We start from the raw sequence: 15381 nt of genomic DNA, 5'->3' as shown, positions 1-15381 counted from the left end.
GACGTTTTATACACCTGTGGTGACAAAGCAGATGAAATATTCGGCTATAAAGAGTTGTCTGGGAACAGTGTCATATTATTTATATTTATTTATAAGGATACGTTGTATGGGATTGATCACAGGTACTGCATTTTGAAGGAGATAGTTTATGTTATTGTTTCAGTGGGGCATATGGGTTGGTTTCTAAATTTTGATCAGGTGCAGATTATCTATAAGGTAATTCTGGCAGTAGTATGAATAGATTTGATGTTGGGAATGTTCTTGTTTTTACTGCAGTGGAAAATGAGGAAGATATGGGTGACAGAAGGTTGAGGGGATTTCCGAGAAAATACGCACAAGGAATGTAGTGCCAGAGATGTTATGGATTCGGAGAGCTTTTTGATAGAGGTGTCGGGGTTTGAATTCAGTTCTCGGTCAACCTGCTCTGTCGTGATCTCTGGGTGAACGCCTTCGATCAAGACAGTGAGAGGCGGAAGGGAATTAATGTTTTCTGGGAAGTGATGGTGCGAGAGAGAGAGCTAGGACACGTGGTGACTAAACGTTATGGCAGAGAGTTTGCCCAGTAGGTGGGAGTGGGATTCAGGGTTTGTGGATTTTATAATCATGGAGTCTTTGCTGATAATGATTTGAGTCATTTGCAGATTGGAGAGGTAATTTCGAAGGAGTAAGAATTTTAGTACAGTATGGAAGTGCGACGTTCAGTTCTGCAGCGACTTTTGCAGCTGTCGTCCTCTTCAAAGACTGTCCCTCCACACACGCTTTCGTTCGCGTTGTGACTTAGTGGGTGATGTTCCTCCACTTTTCCTGTATGGAACACAAATATTCGATACGATGCCCCTTGGAACACCTAGCACTTGGGCTAACCTTGGTTGCGGAAGCACCCATCATAAAAGTACTAACAACATGCCCGCGTTTGAATCCACTTAGCTCCGGCACAATGCACCCACAATTACAAAGAACACTCTTCTGACCATATACTGAGAATTGTTCACAGGTGGAACTCACGATCAAATACGGCAGCGGAATATGCAGACATTGGTGGCATCTACATTTATGTTCAAGGACGCATTTGTCGCGATGTTTCCACATTTCTGTCCAACCCTTGCACATACATACATACATACAATCTCTCTTAATTTTTGGCTAAGATGGTGGATCAAATAAGTTAAAATATATAGTTCGAACACCGTGTCCCGATTAACTGTACCGAGAGACTTTATCTAACCGGTCAGGCGAATTCCGCAACTGCAAGTCGACTCCTAAATATTTCCAATTGGGATCCCATCTACCACACTCCCAGCCTAGTGGCATATTGACTGGAAAGAAGTAGACTGAATGTCAAACAGCCCCCTCTGGAAAATAAAAAAAATACGAAACAAAAACAGACAAAAAATTCTTAATTAATCACTTAATAATGGCATAAAGGCTGCAACCAATCGTGTGAAAACAAACATTTTTTTATGATACTGGAGCTTCAGTTAGTAAAACTCATGACATTTGCGGCTTACTTCGGACCACATTAAACATGGCGGAATTGTAAGTCACATCACTTCAGAAGTGGTCATTACGAACAGGTAACGCGTCCATACAAAAGCGAGAAACCAGTGAGCTCTGCGGAGGAACTTAACAGTCGGCAGCAGAGCGGACGACGACCAAGTATTCAAAATCGTAACCAAGAGGAATAGCACTGTTCATAGTCTGTAAGAAACGCTTAAGATGTTGATAGAACTAGAAGTGAAGATAAGCAACTCAGTCTGCAGGCGGTGTGTGGTGTAATGGAATATTCTTTTTGTGAAGCGGTTACTGGTGTAGACGGCGATCAGTAGCGGCGCACGCTGTGGAAGGGATGGCGCCGCCTGGCGGACAGACCCCATCTGCGGGAATCAGCTGCCGGAAGTCACAGCGGTAGCGATGCGATCTGACGCCCACACACCAATGTCCGAGAAACTTGTTGGATAGAACAGCAGTTCTATTACTTTGCCGGGACTCGGGAACACATTGCGTCTTCTCTTCCCGCGGTAACGCCACAGATATAGTCACCCATAGTCTATGGGTCTCGTGTTCTTTTGTGACACTGATTTCGACGCCCTGCCAACGATGTGTACCAACTCATGAGGTAAGTCATCAGTCAAAGTAAAAACTTAAACTTTGAGGAGTTCAGTTGTGATGTTTCTGTTTCTATGCTAATCTCTATGCCCTTTAATTTGAAGTTATGAGAGGTTCCCCGAAATAATGGGAAAGTGGAGCTCCAGTACAATTACACACTCTCGTCTAAAATACGAGGGCAGTTCAATAAGTAATGCAACACATTTTTTTCTGAAACAGGGGTTGTTTTATTCATCATTGAAATACACCAGGTTATTCCCCAATCTTTTAGCTACACAACACTATTTTTCAACGTAATCTCCATTCAATGCTACGGCCTTACGCCACCTTGAAATGAGGGCCTGTATGTCTGCACGGTACCATTCCACTGGTCGATGTCGGAGCCAACGTCGTACTGCATCAATAACTTCTTCATCATCCGCGTAGTGCGTCCCACGGATTGCGTCCTTCATTGGGCCAAACATATGGAAATCCGACGGTGCGAGATCGGGGCTGTAGGGTGCATGAGGAAGAACAGTCCACTGAAGTTTTGTGAGCTCCTCTCGGATGCGAAGACTTGTGTGAGGTCTTGCGTTGTCATGAAGAAGGAGAAGTTCGTTCTGACTTTTGTGCCTACGAACACGCTGAAGTCGTTTCTTCAGTTTCTGAAGAGTAGCACAATACACTTCAGAGTTGATCGTTTGACCATGGGGAAGGACATCGAAAAGAATAACCCTTCAGCGTCCCAGAAGACTGTAACCATGACTTTACTGGCTGAGGGTATGGCTTTAAACTTTTTCTTGGTAGGGGAGTGGGTGTGGCGCCACTCCATTGATTGCCGTTTTGTTTCAGGTTCGAAGTGATGAACCCATGTTTCATCGCCTGTAACAATCTTTGACAAGAAATTGTCACCCTCAGCCACATGACGAGCAAGCAATTCCGCACAGATGGTTCTCCTTTGCTCTTTATGGTGTTCGGTTAGACAACGAGGGACCCAGCGGGAACAAACCTTTGAATATCCCAACTGGTGAACAATTGTGACAGCACTACCAACAGAGATGTCAAGTTGAGCACTGAGTTGTTTGATGGTGATCCGTCGATCATCTCGAACGAGTGTGTTCGCACGCTCCGCCATTGCAGGAGTCACAGCTGTGCACGGCCGGCCCGCACGCGGGAGATCAGACAGTCTTGCTTGACCTTGCGGCGATGATGACACACGCTTTGCCCAACGACTCACAGTGCTTTTGTCCACTGCCAGATCACCGTAGACATTCTGCAAGCGCCTATGAATATCTGAGATGCCCTGGTTTTCCGCCAAAAGAAACTCGGTCACTGCCCGTTGTTTGCAACGCACATCCGTTACAGACGCCATTTTAACAGCTCCGTACAGGGCTGCCACCTGTCGGAAGTCAATGAAACTATACGAGACGAAGCGGGAATGTTTGAAAATATTCCGCAAGAAATTTCCGGTTTTTTCAACCAAAATTGGCCGAGAAAAAAAATGTGTTGCATTACTTATTGAACTGCCCTCGTATGATGGAAACACATTATTAGGCTTTAACACAATGAGTAATGCAGTTAATAAAGTGCAGCATGATGTAGAAATAATTGTTTAAGGTTAATTTGATGTCATAGGCTGATGGCCGAAAACACAGTAGACCGAGTACTTTACGATTACAAGTAATGGGAGCATGAGCACTGTCAGTTACCAATGGCAGACTAGTCCTAAACAACAAAACATACCATTTGAGTTCAAAACCGAAGACCAGGACATGAAGCCGAGTTTTACAGTTGTATTCGTAGACTTGAGTGGCGACATAGGAACATTCGAGCCAGTTGAAGAAACGATCATTCCCATGTGATGTGTTGGCGATCTCTGGGATCGCGGACGAAGCAAGCGTACTTTCCTTCGCAAATATACCGTTGTCGCCACTGCCTATGCTTCTTACCATATCGATACAGCGACTGGTTACTAGATCCCTCTCCTCTTTTACCGGCCAGTGGAGGGAGAGTGCACGGGATGAAAATGGCACAAGCGACGTCAGGAGCACGAGAGCTCGGTGGCGGCGTGAGAGCCTCCGGGACTTGCTCTACCAGCGAAGATAGGGCTTACATAGCTGGGGGCTGCGATCACACCTACACAGGCACCCCACAGTCTTTTGCCTGTATTGTCACATCGGACATGGCGTGGTGCAGGAATTTGTTACCGCACCTCACATTGTGCCTTTCAGAGACACTGCACGAGGTCACGTCGTAGTCAGTTTGGCACACGAATGCCCCCCCCCCCCCCATCCTCGACATCCACCAGTGCTATTCGTGTAATAGCTTGAGGATATGAGACCTGAGCATAGTTATGATCATCAGCTGGAATTTGGATTCTTCTGTAACCAGCAGAGGTACTCCCTGGTTGACATTGTCTGGCTCATCGAGACTTGAACGCTTAGTTCTGCTTACATACGAGTAGTTTTAGGCAGGAGCACCGAGCAACCAAAATGTACAGTAGTATTATTCTGTGTAGTGTCAGTTTCTGATGTTAGAGTGAATACAATCTCAGTACATCACGAGGAATCTGACTAGCGTGTCCATATATTTTCATAAATCTTGGAAACACAGTATCTCTTGAATGATAGAGTCATGATCTGGATCCATCAGTAGATGAAACATGATGCCAGCGTTAACGCGTTCAAGCAGTAGTAGACCTTATATTTGTAACTGCTCAAAAACTGCACCCATTCCTGTAATCTCTGCGTCATCTTATCTGATAGGTGCACTAGGAGCCCAAAAAAATAGTGGCTTTGTGTCTGTCATCAGGTGGAGTTTTCCAGTATAAAAAATGTTTTTATTTTGTATTGTAAATAATAGCCAATACATCCTTTTCTCCAGTTGTAATGGACGTTTGTCATTGTCAGTGTTTTAGACGGATACGCAACAGTTGTTCTGAGCTGTTTAACAACTTACGTGACAGAACAGCACCAGTCACCAGTTATGAAGTACCTGTCGTCAGGACAGTAAGGTGGTCAGGCAGGGAGCAGACATAAAAAATAAGTTCAGCTTCAAGAAAACATTGTGATAAATAGTTGACCTCCGAAATTTGACGCCCCTTTTTAGGATTGATTGAGGCCAACGGTATCTGCACAAAATTCGTATAAATTTCTCATAATGACAGATCTTCCTTAAGAACGAACGGCGCTCCAAGTTTCTGTACGCGAGGGAGATTGTCAATTGCACAGATGTGTTCGTGCGCAGGCCTGAGATCATTTTGGCTCAGTACGAAGCCAAGGGACTGAACACTTAAGGGAAAAGCTACACTTACTGAATTCGTACTTTAAACAACAAACACGATTAAATAGCTGAACTGATGAAGTGTTGCTCTCAAGTAGACCTCTAAAAAGCCCGCAGTTTGTACTACCCACGGTATAATCTGTTCAAAGTATTTTTAAAATTTTGCCAGAACAGTCGCAACGCCAGAAGGTAATCAGTTATACTGATTACAACGAAACTTTTAAATTCTACATGCACGGACAATTTCAGGCAAGTGTCAGCTAAATGTAAAAATGAAACTCAGTAATCATCTGGCTGAGGAACTGAATAAACATCTACTTCAGTACGTCATTGATAAATGCTTTAAAATGATCAAAAATCCGGATTTCTAGTCACTAAAATGCGTGTCACTCACTGACTAGAAGCAATTGATTTTAGATAGAACAATCGAGGAGTACTATTAGCACTAGGCCGCCCCCCACCCCCCAATGACCATACCTGCCATGACCCATGGACCTTGCGTGTTTCTGAGATACAGGTAGTCTTATCGCAGGTGTAAGCACAATGGAGGATAACTGTGGAGAGACCAGACTGTGGTTCCTGAAAAGGAGCAACAGCCTGTTCAGTAACTGTAGGAGCAACGATTTAGAAGACTGACTCATTGTGGTGTGCGTACTGTAAGACCTTCGGTACACATACCATCTGATTATTTGACTTGTCGCTCTAACGAAGTAGGCGAGTGTTAGCAATATGTCTCGTGGTCTTATCGTGGCGTGTTTATCTTCTGCCGTTAGGTCAGACGATAGAAATGCCACTTGCACGCTTAGAGTAGCACATTGACGGTGACCAACTTTAAACAGAACTTGATTAGTTTTCACACACATTTATTAAAATAATAACAAGCATAAACATTACGTAACTTGATTCTGGATGCTATTTACAATTGACAATCTGAAGTTCCTTTGGTCTGGGTACGTTAATCTTATTCTCACATATCTCTGATACTTGACAAAGTGTCTATACATTTATCTTCATGGCTATGTACAGGAATATGATAATCTTCTTAGGTGCAGACTGAAACTTGACTATAGACTGGTACAGACTAATGCAGACTGTTACAGACTGGTGCAGACAAATGCAGACTGACTGATCGGAGGTCTGTACACTCGTTATAATACCTCACACGTTCAGGTATCACTGCGTGAGTGTGATCCACGAGGAGAAAAGGTTCTACATTAGCAGCAGTCTCATTGGCTGCGTTACATATTAATACGCGGATCAGCGGAAGCAGAATTTGGTCCGTCTCTAAGGCAGCGCCATCTCGTAGTGCGGAGACGGACGAGCACTGCGCCTGCGCTGTTGTGTTTAGCGGGGCGCGCTCTAGTGGGAAAGTTGTGTATGCGCTGACTACGCGGAACTATGTACACAACACTGATCTGACGTTATAACATTAGCATCAGCCTACATAGCAATGCTACATAGGTATTACAGTTGGCTGTACTGTATAGCTTAATGCTGATAGTATACTTCTTTTTTTTCTTTCGTCAGTCTTCTGACTGGTTTGATGCGGTCCCCCACGAACTCCTCTCCTGTGATAATTTCTCCATCTCAGAGTAGTACATGCAACCTACGTCCTCAATTATTTTCTGGATTATTCCAATCTCTGTCTTCCTCTAAATTTTTTGCTCTCTACAGCTCACCATGGAAGTCATTCTCTCATGTCTTAACAGATGTTCTATCATCCTGTCCCTTCTCCTTATCAGTGTTTCTTTCCTCTCTGATTCTGTGCAGAACTTCCTCATTACCTTATCAATCCACCTAATTTTCAACATTCGTCTGTAGCACCACATTTCAAATGCTTCGATTCTCTTCTGTTCTGGTTTTCCCACAGTCCATGTTTCACCACCATACAATGCTGTACTCCAGATGTACATTCTCAAAAATTTCTCCCTCAAATAAAGGCCGATATTTCATATTAGTAAACTTCTCTTGGCCACTGAATGCCCTTTTTTCCATTGCTAATCTGCTTTTGATGTCCTCATTGCTCCGTCTGTCATTGGTTATTTTACTGCCTAGGTAGCAGAATTCCTTAACTTCATCTACTTCGTGACCATCAATCCTGATGTTAAGTTTCTCGCTGTTCTCGTTTCTGCCACTTCTCATTACTATCGTCTTTCTTCGATTTACTCTCAATCCATATTCTGTACTCATTAGATTGTTCCTTCCATTCAGCAGATCACGTAATTATTCTTCACTTTCACTCAGGATAGCAATGTCATCATCGAATCGTGTCATTGATATCCTTTCACCTTGAATTTTAATTCCACTCCTCAACCTTCCTTTTATTTCCATCATTGCTTCCTCGATGTACAGATTGAACAGTAGGGCCGAAAGGCTATATTATTGTCTTACACCCTTTTTAATACGAGTACTTCGTTCTTGGTCGTCCACTTTAATTATTCCCTCTTGGCTGTTGTACATATCATAAATGATCCGTCTCCCCCTACAGCTTACCCCTGCTTTTTTCAGAATTTCGAACATCTTGCACCATTTTACGTTGCCGAACGCTTTCCCTATGAACGTGTCTTGATTTTTCTTTAGTCTTGCTTCCATTATTGACCGCAACGTCAGAATTGCCTCACTCGTGCCTTTACCTTTCCTAAAGCGAAAATGATCGTCATTTAGTGCATCTTCAATTTTCTTTTCCATTCTTCGGTACATTATTCTTGTAAGCAACTTTGATACATAACCTGTTAAGCTGATTGTGCGATAATTCTCGCACTTGTCAGCTCTTGCTGTCTTCGGACTTGGGTGGCTGATGATTTTCCGAAAGTCAGATGGTATGTCGCCAGACTCATACATTCTACACACCAACGTGAACATTCGTTTTGTTGCCACTTGCCCCAGTGATTTTAGAAATTCTGATGGAATGTTATATATCCCTACTGCCTTATTTGATTTTAAGTCCTCCAAAGCTCTTTTAAATTCTGATTCTAATGCTGGATCCCCTATCTCTTCTAAATCGACTCCTGTTACTTTTTCTGCCACATCAGACAATTCTTCCCCCTCATAGAGGCTTTCAATGTATTCTTTCCACCTATCCGCTCTCTCCTCTGCATTTAACAGTGGAATTCCCGTTGCGCTCTTAATGTTATCACCCTTGCTTTTAATGTCACCAAAGGTTGTTTTGACTTTCCTGTATGCTGAGTCTGTCCTTCCAACAATCATTTCTTTTTCGACGTCTTCACATTTTTCCTGCAGCAGCCATTTCGTCTTAGCTTCCCTGCACTTTCTATTTATTTCATTTCTCAGCGACTTGCATTTCTGTATTCCTGAGTTTCCTGGAACATTTTTGTACTTCCTACTTTCATCGATCAATTGAAGTATTTCATGCGTTACCCATGGTTTCTTCGCAATTACCTTCTTTGTACCTATGTTTTCCTTCCCAAGTTCTATGATGGCCCTTTTTAGAGATGTTCATTTCTCTTCAACTGTACTGCCTACTGAGCTATTCTTTATTGCTGTATCTATAGCCTTAGAGAACTTCAACCGTATCTCGTCATTCCTTAGTACTTCGGTATCTCACTTGTTTGCGTACTGATTCTTCCTGACTAATGTCTCAAACTTCAGCCTACTCTTCATCACTACTATATTGTGATCTGAGTCTATATCTGCTGCTATATCTGTCTGTTTATAACTGTCTGACCGAGATGTAGTCTAACTGAAATCTTTCCAAGTATACCTCTTCCTCTTGTGATTCTTGACCAGAGTATTCGCTATACTAGCTGAAACTTGATACAGAACTCAATTAGTCTTTCCCCTCTCTCATTCCTTGTCCCAAGCCCATATTCTCCTGTAAACTTTTCTTCTTCCCCTATAACTGCATTCCAGTCCCCCATTACTATTAGATTTTCATTCCCCTTTACATACTGTATTACCCTTTCAATATCCTCATACACTTACCCTCTCTCTTCATCTTTAGCTTGCGACGTCGGCTTGTATACCTGAACTATCGATGTCGGTGTTGGTTCGCTGTCAATTCTGATAAGAACAACATTGTCACTGAACTGTTCACAGTAACGCACCCTCTGCCCTACCTTCCTGCTCATAAAGAATCCTTCTCCCGTTATACCATTGTTTGCTGCTGTTGATATTACGTTATATTCATCTGACCAGAAATGCTTGTCTTCTATCCACTTCACTTCACTGACCCCTACTATATGTAGATTGAGCTTTTTTCAGATTTTCTAGTTGCTCTATCACGTTCAAGCTTCTGACATTTCACGCCCCGACTCGTATCCTTTCGTTGATTATTCACTCTTTTTCTCACGGTAACCTCCCCCTTGGCAATCCCCTCCGAGAGATCCGAATGGGGGACTATTCCGGAATCTTTTGCCAATGGGAAGATAAACATGACACTTCAATTACAGGCCACATGTCCTGTGGATACACTTTAAGTGTCTTTAATGCAGAGGTTTCCATTGCCTTCTGCATCCTCATGCCGTTGATCGTTGCTGATTCTTTCGCTTTTAGTGGTAGTTTTCCACCCCTAGGACACGAGAGTGCCTTGAACCTCTGTCCGCTCCTCCAGCCTCTTTGAGAAGGCCGTGGCAGATTGAGGGTGACTTCTTATGCCTGACGTCTTCGGCCGCCAATGCTGATTATTAATCAAAATTTAAGCAGTGACGGGGTTCGAACCCGGGACCGAAGACGTTCAAAGACCCAACCCCTTTTTTTCGTTGATCTTATTTTGTTCTATATTGTTCGTTGAACTTATTCGTGGCGGACGGCTGATGATACTCGTTCAGGTTGTCCGTTGATCCGTTTACTCAGTTTTTTTTTTTATTACAGAGGGTAGCTAAACCCTCTGACCGAACTCTCTGAGCTACCGTGCCGGCACCCATAGACCACGGGTTTCATGGACAGAGTATTCTGGAGGTAAACAGTGGGAACTACTCAGGAGAATCTTGTTATCAGGATTTAAAAAAAAACTGTATTCTATGTATCGCATAGTGAGCGATAGAATCCTTAAGCGTATAGGTATGGAAGAGAATTTAAAATGAGCACTGGATAAGTTGAAAATAGATACAGTTGGAATCAGTCGAGTTAGGGTCGGGAAGAACAGAACCTCTAGTCAGGTGAGTTGAGGGACATAAATACGAAATCAAATAGGGAAATTGCGGGATTGGGTCTAATAATGAATCAGAAAATGAGAATGCGGGAAAAGCTACTATGAACAGCATGTTGACTGCATTATAGCAGGCAAAGTGACCAAAATAGACATGAAACCAACACCCAACAGAGTGGCAAAAATGTCTATGATGAAGAAGCTGAAAGAATGTTTGATCAGACATAATTCTACAGGGAGTAAAGGGGACGAAATTTGTGATGGTCGAATGATTTCAACAGTAGGAAAAGAAAGAGAAGGATAAATAGTAGGAGAATATGAACTGAGGTGAAGTAAGGAGAGGGGAAGACATCCGGTAGACTTTTAACAGACTGTAATTTAAAAATTGCTGACTCTTGGTTGAAGAATCATGAACAAATGTTGGATACAATGGGAAAGTCCGGTAGATGACGGAAGGTTCCAGACAGCTTATGTATTGGTAAGACAAAAATTTTGAAGCGATTCTACGGTGCGAAACTTCTCCAGGGGTAGATATGGATACCGACCATAATTTAATGGTTATGAACAGCACGTTAAAACTAAATAAAATGAAGGAAGGTAAGAAACTAAAGAGACGGGATTAGGAAAAGTCAAAAGAACCAGAATTTGTTCTGGTACATTCAATTTATTCTGGTACCATTTCCCAAATTTTTGTTAAGAACTTTAAATGGAGAATTAGGCATCGATTGACGGAAATAGAGAAAAGGAATTAAGTGAAAGACCTTGGGCAGCTTTCATACACGAAATAGTGAAAGCAGCAGAAAATCAAACAGGTAAAAAGGCAAAACCCAGCAGTAATCATAGGATAATTCCAAGTAACCGTCTTCCTTTGATGAACTAGCGACACCAGTCGGATATCAAAGAAAATATGCTGCCTCACAGGACTTCACAAGCAAAACGTCAGGATAGTTCTGATACCACTTAGTACCTCGATCCCCAAAGGTTTCTACTACTATTAAACATCCATATGCAACTGTGACCAAATGGCTATCTGCCATTATCTGTCACCTACCACAACACTACATATGCAGTAAGGTACCAAGCGTTGTCCTACCTAGTTATTGATACAGTCAAAAATATAAGTATTAAATACCAATCAAAGTCACTTTCTATGAAAGTGAAACAACAAAAAAAAAAACCCTACTGCGTCACTGAGGTTGAAGAATCAGCTACAGGATGGTCTTCAACTAGCACACCTAACTTTCTGAGAGACTCTGACAATGGACACATCACTTCTCCTAATATGAGCTCCACACTCGTAATTCATACGGAAACACACTCGGAACCCGTCTTTTAACAATTTTATAATCGTTCTGTTCGCTAGAAAACTTATTCTAATCGAGGGACTGCTTAGTTTCTCCAGCTCTTCGGTACCAGGGACAAATCCCTCCGACTGAGGCTAAGAGGTGTCTCCCCATTAAAGCTGCATCTCACTTTGCGGTTTCACAGAAGTATTCCTGTGCCAAGTTTCCAGAGCATTCGAGGCGTCTCGCTTTAGCCCGGCTTCGGGAGGGGTAGGTGGGGTGGAGGGGGGGGGGGGGAGCCTCCCGAAAATGTGGGACGCATGTAACTGATGTGTGAATAGTTGATCCCCAAACTCTCGTGTGGTGCACCCACATTTTTCATTACAAATCTTACGAGTATTTTCATAGCTGTTGAACATTCACTATCACAGATTTTCAGAACTATCTGTATGGGACTAGTAGAAATCATTTTGTATTTTTTAGTCTGCTTTAAAAACATATTACACTAAAAATTTATTTGCAATCACATAATTATTTTCCGCTATTTAGTCTTCTTTCATTTTTGCAAACTATTGTGACCAAGATCTAACAAGGACTGGTAACCACTCGAAGAGTAGGTGGAGACTGGGAGACCAGCCAGGGACCGTCAATAGCGGCTAGCTGAGCGTGAATAGGCCGGCAAGACGGCAGTGGTCGGAAGACCAGCACTAAAGAGACGATGCTGGCTCTAGCAGATGTACCGTGTAGCGACTGTCATCAGGTTCCACATAGGCTGTCTGGAACGTATTCCCATACTACCCTTTGCAGGAATTCGACCTTTTTCACTCCCGTCACTATGCCAGCTAGGTGGATCAGACAGACAGTAAAGTTACTATTCTATTGTCATCCAGTTCTGAGCTACGTTTAAAATTTCAGGTCTCTGGCTAGGCGAGAAGACAGTTTTATATCAACTGGAAAATTTGTACCAAAAACACAGGCAGACAAGAAAGGTGCTTAATAAAAAGGTATTAAAATGATATTCGTCTACATATGTTTTATATGTAGCATCAGCAACAGGCTTTCGATCAAATGACGTTTAGTTGCCCTCAAACTCAGTGAGTTGGTTCACCAGTACGTTTCAGCGTTAATCAGGGACATCGAAGCTCCTGTACCCATTTGGAAATCGAGCCCGTATTCCTGATAACCAGCGAGATCATCACTTTGAGTAAAACTGAGGCATAGGCTCACAATGTGAAATACGGTACTGAGCACTAGCGTATGCTGTCGGCAGTGGTCACAGACTGCTGTCACATGCCCACGTTTTTTCCAAGCAAAACATGTAGCGTTGCACTGTGGGCAACTCACCGACAGTGACTGCAGAAAGTGTCGGATTTCCCGATTTCTGCTACTCTTTGCAAACTATTACTGTGATGGGTAAATTACCGGCCGGCCGGAGTGGCCGAGCGGTTCTGGGCCCTACAGTCTGGATCCGCGCGACCGCTACTGTCGCAGGTTCGAATCCTGCCTCGGGCATGGATGTGTTTGATGCCCTTAGGTTAGTTAGGTTTAAGTAGTAGTTGATAAATTACCACTACTACTACTGCAACTGCAATTTCTACGTACATTATATCATATTTTTCTTTACCGTACATAGACGAGAAACCTGTAATTGCGTTACTAATCGCTTCATTCGCGCTTTTGTGTTACAATGTTCCGCGTCTCCTGATCTCAATTACATTATGCCTTGGCGAATTATTCAATGGATAAGGACTGTTATTTATAGTGTTAACTGCTGTAGTGGCCGTATATCGCCCAGTGGCAGGTGAAAATCATAGTCTAACCAGGAAGTAGACGAACCAACATCAATCCTCATCCAGTTGAAAAGTTCTTATATTAAATACTATTCTTCAATAGCAGATCCTTTTCGTTAACGACTCAAGAATCATTTTGCATATGGAATATCGAATTCCGTTAGTGAGAAGAAATTTGTAATTTTACGAAACAAAGGAAGTATCAGTAATCGACATTAACACTGTTTGGTAATCTCTGATGGCAAAGTCTTCTTTCATGTACATTTACAATGAAAATTTCTTCCTAGAAGCCTTTTCCCAATCCATAAGCGTCTAAGCAACGGCCCGCAATTTTAGATCATTATCTGAACTTCCTTAATATATGTTAAATACCGCCGGCCGAAGTGGCCGTGCGGTTAAAGGCGCTGCAGTCTGGAACCGCAAGACCGCTACGGTCGCAGGTTCGAATCCTGCCACGGGCATGGATGTTTGTGATCTCCTTAGGTTAGTTAGGTTTAACTAGTTCTAAGTTCTAGGGGACTAATGACCTCAGCAGTTGAGTCCCATAGTGCTCAGAGCCATTTGAACCATTTTTTGTTAAATACCTATGTTCACTTTAGATATGAACCTGTCAGAGATACCACACACCTCGATACTTGATATACCGAGTTTGAAAGGTAACCATGAACGTATGGTACGTCATAGTTCGGTCGTATAAGTTGTTTGCCAAATCCTGACTGTCGTTAACAAGTGAATTCAGATCACTCAGCAGTTCCATGCACTGAATTCGTAACTTCTGTAAAATAGTTCTTTGAGGCCTTTTAGAGTTCAGTGGAACAAACTGATGGATATCTTGAAGAGGAAAGGAGTAGATTGGAAAGAGAGACGACTGATATAGAATCTATATTTACACCAGAAAGTAAGGATAAGGATTGGAAATGAAATGTCAGAAGGAAGCAGCATTGGACGAGGTGTTAGACAAGGTTGTTGTCTTTCCCCACTGTTGTTTAACGTATACCTTGAAGAGATTATTGCGAAAAGTTTAGATGGAAAAAGAGGAATATGTATTGGTGGAAAGAGAATAGAATGTATAAGATTTGCTGATGACATGGTATTAGTGGCAGAAAGTGAGCGGACAGTGAATAACATGCTCAAAAATCTGAATGAAGCTTGTGTGGAATATGGGATGCAAATAAACACAGCAAAACCAAAGAGTATGGTCATCAGTATTAAAATAGGACAATCTACCATTAGCCAAGTAAGTGAATTTAAATATCTCGGAAGCACAATAACTGAAGACTTGAGATGTCACCAGGAGGTGAAAACTCGAATTGCCATAGCGAAGGAGGCGTTCAACAGAAAGAGGAAACTCTTATGTGGAAAATTAGATAAAGGACTAAGGAAAAAGCTTGCCAAATGTTTTGTCTGGAGTGTGGCACTATTTGGGGCAGAAACATGGACTCTGAGACGAGAGAATGAGATGTGGATGTGGTGGAGAATGGAGAGAATAAGCTGGATGGAAAGAGTGAGTAATGAAAGAGTATTGGAAAGGGTTGGTGAGAGAAGATGTCTGCTGAAGGTTGTAAGAGAAAGGAAATAGAATTTGTTGGGACATTCATTAAGAAGTGAATGCTTGCTAGCAGATGCTTTGGAAGGATTGGTTTATGGGAGAAGACTGAGAGGGAGAAGGAGATACAAGGTGATAGACGGCATAAAGGGAAGAGGAAATTATGCAGACCTGAAGAGGATGGCAGAAGACCGGACAGCCTGGAGAACTACCATGTGAAAACCTGCCTTTTGGCAGAACACTGATGATGATGATGATGATGATGATGAGGCCTTTTAACTAGTAATT

Source organism: Schistocerca nitens, chromosome 6 (assembly GCF_023898315.1).
Source record: "Schistocerca nitens isolate TAMUIC-IGC-003100 chromosome 6, iqSchNite1.1, whole genome shotgun sequence".
Taxonomy (NCBI): Eukaryota; Metazoa; Arthropoda; class Insecta; order Orthoptera; family Acrididae; genus Schistocerca; species Schistocerca nitens.
The sequence above is the reverse complement of the archived record's forward strand: the minus strand, read 5'-3'. Positions refer to the sequence as shown.